The 8,337-nt window shown below is 34.3% G+C and overlaps 1 protein-coding gene across 3 annotated transcripts in view; it reads right to left on the reverse strand.

Moving 5' to 3' along the window:
* The window catches only part of LOC145263682 (rho GTPase-activating protein 23-like), a 693,682-nt gene that overhangs the window by 472,500 nt on the left and 212,845 nt on the right, over nucleotides 1-8,337 (reverse strand). The window lies entirely within an intron of this gene.

The following is an 8,337-nucleotide window of genomic DNA, read 5'->3' on the forward strand; positions in this document are numbered from 1 at the left end:
AATGACTTTCAAGAAGCCTCTTTCTGAGAAAGGGAAAAGTGTATCAAGATAGCTGCTTTGAAGTGGGTGGTAAGAAAATCCTTACTGTCTCAGAAGAACCGATAAAGAGCTTGGAAAGACGGTATGATAACACTTTGAAAGATTCCAAACAGGTTAAAGTGACAATCAAAACTGTTGACGAGAGTCTAAAGATGATCAGGTGCTGTCCGCTGCAAGGTAAACACAAGGTGTGCTGTCTCCAACACATGCTCATCCCAATTCTGTTATAATCTCTTCTCGTATATGAAGTAACTATGAGCACAGTTGAGGCAATAGAAGCAAAAATCAGCAGATATACAAGAAAATGGCTGGGTTTGCCCTGAGGATTATCAAATGTAACCCTATATAGCAAACAATCTAGACTAAAATTACTGCTTGTCTATTGCAGAGGAGTTCAAAGCTGGAAAAATCAGATTCCAGATGATGTTGGACAATTCTAATGATACAGTTGTAAAGACAGTACAACCCTCTCTTAAAACAGGGAGGAAATGGAAAGTCCGAAATGCTGTAAATGAGGTGAAAGAAAACTTAGCTTTCAAAGAAAGAAGTCATTGGGTTCACTCAGACAAGGAAATCTGGACTTGGAATGACCAGCATTCAAAGGTGGTCTACGGCTATAACCAAAGAACACCAAGATCTGGTCATTCAGAAAATAAGAAGCAAGGAAGAAAGCAAAAGGTTCGTAAAAGGTGTTCAACAGTCACAGCAGAGACAATGGACAAACTAGGAAGAAGCTACGCCAAGATCATTATGTGGAGTGACATTTGACATATGTTGCCGCTAGAGTTGAGTTTCATAATACGTTCAATTTATGATGGTCTTCCATCAATGACTAACCTTGCTAAATGGAAGAAGGGGGATAATTCAACCCATATTTATGCAAAGAAAAACAACAGACTATGAAACATATTCTTAGTTCCTGCAGAGTGGCCTTTGCTAATGGCTGATATACATAGTGGCACAATAGGGTACTGGAAGAACTGACGACAACAATAAGTAAGCACATGAAGCTCGAAGCAGTCAACATAAGCCGCAAGTTTTTTTGCTGAGGGAGGAAAAATGTGGATCGAATCAAAACGTATAACTTGCCCATTACTAGTACCTAGCCAAAATATTCTTGAATTGATGATTGGTTAGTCACTTACTGGCACAGTAATTACTCAAAAATTATAAGAGAAATAACAAGGAAAAAACTCATCTTGATTGAATTGACAGTACCTTATGAGAGCCGGATAGAAAAACAACATCAATACAAGATAGAGAAATATGAAGACCTAAAAGGAGAGCTGACCCATGAAGATTACGTTACAATCCTCCGAGCTGTTGAGATTGGAGGAAGAGGTTTCTTTGCAGGCTCCTTATATCAACTTTTAATCCAGCTTAGAATTATTGGAATTAAAAGGTCGAAAAAGAATCGCATAGAGATAAATGAACAATGAGCAATATGGGCAAAAAGGAATACTGCATGATATGGTAGCAAGTTTTCACAGTGCAGTTATCTTTGTGATTAGATTTATTTATTTAATGATTTTATTCATTTATATATGTTTTTTAATTTTAAATTTATTTTATCTATTTCATTATGTTTTTCTTTTCTTTTTACTATTCTTTTCGATATGAGCGTGTCTTAACTTAAAGAATATGTTAAACGCAGCTTTTGAACATTTAAATATCACGCACAAAGCTGTTGCTGGTAACAGGAAACGCTAACTTATTAAGCATTTTTATTGTATTGAGCAGTTCATTCAAACGCAATTTAGATGATTGAACCTCGCATGAGTGAGAGTGGCCGATATGCAAACAAGCCACAACAAGGAAAAGACTCATCTTGATTGAATTTACAATACCTTGAGAGTCCGGTAGAAAAACAACATCAATATAAGATAGAGAAACATGAAGGCCTAAAAAGAGAGCTGACCCGTGAAGGTTATGGTACAATTCTTTGAGCTGTTGAGATTGGAGCAAGAGGTTCCCTTGTAGGCTTCCTATATCAATTTTAAAGCCAACTTGGAATTAAAGGTCGAAAAAGCGTTGCAGCCAGTAAACGCCTCATGGAGATAACTAAAAATTACACAATGTATCTCTGGGCAAAAACGAATAACCCATGATATGGTAGTAAGTGTCTACATTGCAGTTATCTCTGTCAGTAGATTTATTCATTTATTTAATGATTTTATTAATTTATTTGTATATTTTTTTAAAATTTTAAATGAAATATATATTACATAAATATATTTTAAAATTTAATTATCATTACTATTATTTTTTTTTTTCAATATGAGCACGTCTTAACTAAATGAATATTTTAGACGCAATCTTTGAACATTTAGACAACACGTGTAAAGCCGTTGCTCATAACAGGAACCGCTTAATTATCAAACGTCATTTTTTTTTTTTTTTTTTTTTGCATTGAGCAGTTTATTTAAATGCAATTCAGATAATCAGGCCCCGTATCAGTGAGGGGGGGGGGCGACACGCGAACAAGCTGTAGAGAAGGGCCCAAAACGGTGCACATTCTCTCCTGCTGACCTGATATTATCTGGAAGACAGTATGAAATACCCCCCCCACACACACACACAAAAAACATGATTATATACAAGATTACGAGTGAATAAATAAAGGAAATGAAATACAGCAAAAAAAAAAAAAAAAAAAAAAAAATAAACAAAAACTAACTAAAACAATACTAAAACAATTTTAACATGTTGAAATTTTGCATAATTGCTGCTATCAAAAAAAGTATCAGATCCATGCATCACATTTGGAAAAAACACAAGTTGAAATTCCGTCAAAATTTGAACCATGACCTTATTTTTTAACGTCAATGGCAAACTATCTCTGCCGAAAACATAATATCCTTCTGTGAAAGTAACAACAGGAAAAATATCGTCTGCTTCAATGATATTTCCACTAAATGATTTTGCCCCCGCCCCCCAATTGGAATAAGTTCAGTTTCTGAATTACAAATTTTTAAAAATTTTCAACATGTATTTAAAAACAATTTTGTGTTTTCTATTTAACGAAATATTTTTAAACAAATCAAATGCCTCCTTTCTAGCATGATAATTACTCATCCGAAAATCAAGTTTATTCTTTACCTCATAATGGTGAAATTTTCCCTTCCCCATAAATAGTCTACCTTGGCTCAGGGTCATTAAATATCGTTTCGATTATGTGAACTTAGACAGCATAATCATATTATGCCAGTTAAAGCGACGTTCAGTACCAAATGGGTGACCATTTGAGAAACCAGGCACTGTATGTGGAAGGATGGCAAAACCGCCTTACAAATATTTAAGTATTGAAATGATGAAAAAAAAAAAATAATTTACTATATAAGTTTATTAAATCATCAGGTGTTTGAACAACGGCTATAATTAAATGACCTTTAATCCATGGATTTTCAAAGAATTACTCTTCTCTGAAGGAAAAAAACCCAATCGCTAATTATTGGTAAGTATTTGCGGTCTTTTACTGGAAATAAGATTTTCAGTCTGTCAACAAATATCTAGTCGCAGACACTTCACTTTTATTGATCTGAGAAAATTTCATTCTGAAAAGAGATTCTAATCCATCAAATTTATTTCAACAAAAATTCTATATCAAATCATGAAATACATTTGAATTATAAGTTTGTCAGGTTTTTGTGAAAAGTGAACATTTTGAGAATTATTTTTTTAACATTAACATTAGCTTGTTTGCCCTTAAAAATTGTTTTTTCACCATTATCAATACAATAATGTAAAAAGTAGTTAATACAGTTTTTAAAATCATAAGTATTAATTCTTAATTAGTTTTATACATTTTCTTAGTTTCATGTCATGATTTTTAAGGTTTACTTTTCATATTTACCGTAGTGTTAATTCAAGAAATATTAACCCCTGCTCTTTTATTTATTTAAAACTAGCCTGGGTTCCCAGTGTTGCCCGGATGTTTGGAGGTGTGCGTTGAGCAAAAAAAAAAAAAAGGTAGTGGTAGGCTCAGATCCATACTGTAAAGGAGGAAAAGAATGTGAAGAAAAAGTGACGTGTTTGCTGTTGCACCCATCGCCAAACCAGAAGTGACGTAGGTTTATTAAGTAAATTGTTTATTAAGTAGATAATCGAAAAGAGAGGGTGACTTCTGAAAATATCGGCGAATAAAGCGACTCCTCTCTGTAGAAAAGTACTCAGTTGAGGGTGAAAGAATTGTTTTTGACCAATTTTTTCGATATTTGGCGTCCGAAGGGCCAGGCTTCAAAATGATACCGATCTTGTGAAAATCTGTCATCTCTGTCGAAAATTTTTGCGAGACATACAAACATACATTTAAACAGACAAGTGAGATTTATATTATAGACTAGCAGGGGTGCCCGGCGTTGCCAGTGTGTTTGTCGGTGTAAAAGAAAAAAAAAATGTTTAGGTAGGGAGGCAGGCTCGAACCCAAAGCCTTGAGGCGAAGAGCAAGGAATGAAAACCATTTTACTTAAACGATTAAAAACTTAATGGAACAGGTGTGTGAATTTAATGAGGTCAAACATCACGCCATAGAGTGAATGAAATCCCACACTTAACATTTGCTGCGAGGCATTTTTTTAAAATTTTGTTTCCACAACTTTAGCTGCTGGGGGGGGGGCAGCTCCCCATAAAAAGGGGAGTAGCAGTTGTCTGATACAAGGGCCCCCCCCCCCGCATTGATCAAACCTCATTACTTTTGTAGACGTCGCTAGCACGAATGCCAGGGAGTTTGTATTCTATGGATTCAGTTTCACTTTTTTTATACTGAAAAGCCAAAGAAACATTTGTAAAAGTCGTTTAAATAAGATAGACGCGACCTCCCTTCATCACTATATAAAAGGTTCTAAGAAAGAGTGACCATCCCAGAAGCCCCCCCCCCCAAAGCCTTTGCCAGACATACAGAAAAAATACACACACACACATTTTGCCTTTTATATATATAGATGAGGGTACTAGTGCACTTATTGATCCGTGCTGAAATAATAAACTTATTATTTAGAAAGCCATTCTGGAAATTTTGTCTCCAGTAAAAAAAACAAAAAAAAAACAAATGTTAGATATCTTTGCCTGTTATAGAGATGAGCTGCTCTAAAATTTTACCAGTTATTGAATTGCAATTACAAATGAGAGAGATAAGAAACATGAAATCCTTAAAAACTCTATAAAATATTGCCCTGCTTAAAGACATCGAATGAATGAGGTGAAATTTGCTAAACCGTTTATGTTGTTATGAAATTTCTTATGTAAAACACATGGTAAACATCTTAGTTAACATTATGTTATTATGAAATTTCTTATGTAAAACACATGGTAAACATCTTAGTTAACTTTTGTGTTTTTCTTTCGTTGGAACGATTCTTTTTTTATCCACAACTCGTTTCTATTATCAACAATTACTTATGTTCACGTGAATTGTATTGAATTTGTTAGATTAGTAGATGCAGAACAGTTGAGGTAGCAGGGTCAGTTGGCAAAGGTAGGCCAGAGAAAACATGGGAGGAAGTGACGCAAAAGAAAATATAGCAGGAAGTGATAAAGATGGACATGAGAAAAAGCCGAATAAATAAAGACCTGGCCAGAGATAGCTTAATACAGAAGTCAAGTTCAAAAACTGTCCAACACATGCCAGCATGTAAAACAAATATGGAACTGATGATATATATATATATGGTGCACGATAAAAAAACAAACAAAAACAAACAAAAAAGACATGAAAGTTAGGTTTAGGTCATTATGAAATATTCATCCATGCATTTTTCAAATTTTATTCAAAAAAGGGATCACAGAAGATATGAAGTCCTTAAAACCTCAGTTGATTAAATTTTGGGAAAATATCTCGAAATCATTCAAAAACGATCGGAAGGTGGCTAGACTGTGTATGTCGTTGAGCAGCTGGTCATAGCAAACACATAGAATATCACATGTGAATTCGTGGTTTTCTTGTGTTATTAATTTTTTTTTCTATTTCCAACAATTACATAGGTACGTGTGAATTAATCGCACTCAGTTTATGCAAAGTGAATTAAATGTGACACAATTTTTTGTGGTACTGGTAAGGAAGATTGTGTGAGTCTACTTCTCAACCGACTACAACATGGTCGTCTTCAAGTCTAATGCAAACAAATACTTGCTGAGCCGCCCTTTTAAAAAGATGAAGTTCTCTTAAGTAATCTCTGTCCATTCCATTGTGACAGCAATCAATGTCAAACCAGCAATCTTTTTAAACTTTATCCTCGAGTGACCCTTCAGCCTTGGTAAATAGTGATAAGTCAGTCAAAAAAGGACAGTAAAAAGTACAAGGATTATGCACATAAGAAATACAGTGGAATCACAGGTTGAGAGATGATAACCAGTTTGCATGCAAGAAATGTAAGGCAATAGAAATGAGAATTCAGATGTGGAGAAAGTATATTTGGACAATGAAGCTATTTAAATTGTTTCATAAGTTTTGTTGTCATGGTGATATCATTGGAGCACAAGAAGGAGCAGGTGAGAATTTAGCATTATTAATCAGCAAAGTGTTACCACTGCAGACCAAATGAAGGGTGTCAGAGATGTATGGAAATGAAACCTGGCCAGTAAAAGTTGAAGACATGCATTGCATGGAGAGAAAAGATACAAGAATGGCATGGTGGATGCATAACGTGAATCTTAAACCTGATGACCTCAGATGAGGATTAAATCTGAACAATATAAGCAAATATGTAAAGAGACTTCATTTGGTATGGTCAGACTGCAAGAATAGATGAAAATGTTTAGGTTAATAGATGTAGAATGATTCAGATATCAAGGTCAGTTCACAAAGGAAATGTCAAGCAAAACATGGGAGAAAGTGATAAGGATAGACTTGAGAGAAAGAAGGATGAATAAAGACCTAGCCAGAGATAGGTTAATTTGGAAACCAATTTCTAAAAGATATTCCACACATGGCAGCAGGTACAAAGGACATCAGAGAAAACATAATGATGACGACAACGGGCATCCTGTAGATTAAAATGGCTGATTTGTGTTTACTAAATGACTCTTTGGAATTCAAAAATGATCTTTGAGAGCTTAAACTGTCAAATAAAAAAGAATTTCCAGATTAAATTACAGTTTAAAATAAAAATTCAAGTATCACAATTTAGATACTCTTCCAAAACGTGAATCTACAAAGTAATTAAAGTTATTGTGTAGATCACATATTAGAGTGTAAGGATGAGGCAACATGAATTGGAACAAATACATTGTGGACATTGCAAAGGCTGCTGCAAAGAAGGGGCTAGAAAATTACACCTGAGAATATCCTGTATCTCTACAAAGCCACCATTTTCCCAAGCATAGAGTATTGTTGCCACATCTGGACTGGTGCAACTACTACGTCTCTCCTTCCTAGATAGGATTAAAAAAAAAAGTAATAAGTCCTGCACCATCAACCAAGCTCCAACCCTTGTCTCGTCACTCTCATGTTGCACCCCTGTGTCTGTTTTACAAGTACTTTAATGAAATGTGTTAATAGCAAAATCCCACCCCGTCACCATAGAAGTGCATAGATGCTGGAAAACCTTCAACTCTAATAGCTTTTTATGTTATAGACATTGGAATTCCTTCCCTGTTTCCCTCACTGTACTAACATGTAAAAGTTTATGTGAACAAACATCTCATCACATAGTCCACAGTAGACATGGTCCAAATAGTTACCTATTACATCTAAATGGCAATATGGTTTATTTGTGATGAACAAGAGAAAACAAAACAAAAACAAAAACAACTCTGTAGATCACATAATGGAGTAGCAACCATTTGGTAAGTCACACTGAAAGAGCGTCACAAGGTCTTGTGTAGTGCAAATCCATTTCAACCTAAATGAAAAAACAAAAATACAGAAAAATCTTTATGATGTACTTACTCGCCACGAAACGAAAATGTCACATTCCCAAAATCACATAAACATGTCCACAATAATTCAAACTTGCAAGATCAGCCTTGTAATGCTAAGGATTCCTCATTAATCATTTTAAATCGTTCAAAAATGATTTCCTTTATAAAAAAACTACTTGATCAATTTACATGACTTTTGGAATATCACATATCACGTGACAGGTACATAAAGATTTTTTGCAGTTTTTGTTTTTAATTAAATTGAATTCTAGATAAGAACCTTTTGTGTTAAATGCCAAATGAAAAACGTGAATTTCTGAATGCGCCCTTGTAAAAAATTTTTTGTTATACTAAATTGATTAAATAACTTTATTAAACATTTTTTTTTTTTTTTTTACCTATTTATTTATTTTTTTTAACTAGTACTGGCGGCCAATTGCA

The sequence above is a fragment of the Euprymna scolopes genome, chromosome 39 (assembly GCF_053919585.1).
Source record: "Euprymna scolopes isolate OS-2025 chromosome 39, ASM5391958v1, whole genome shotgun sequence".
Taxonomy (NCBI): Eukaryota; Metazoa; Mollusca; class Cephalopoda; order Sepiida; family Sepiolidae; genus Euprymna; species Euprymna scolopes.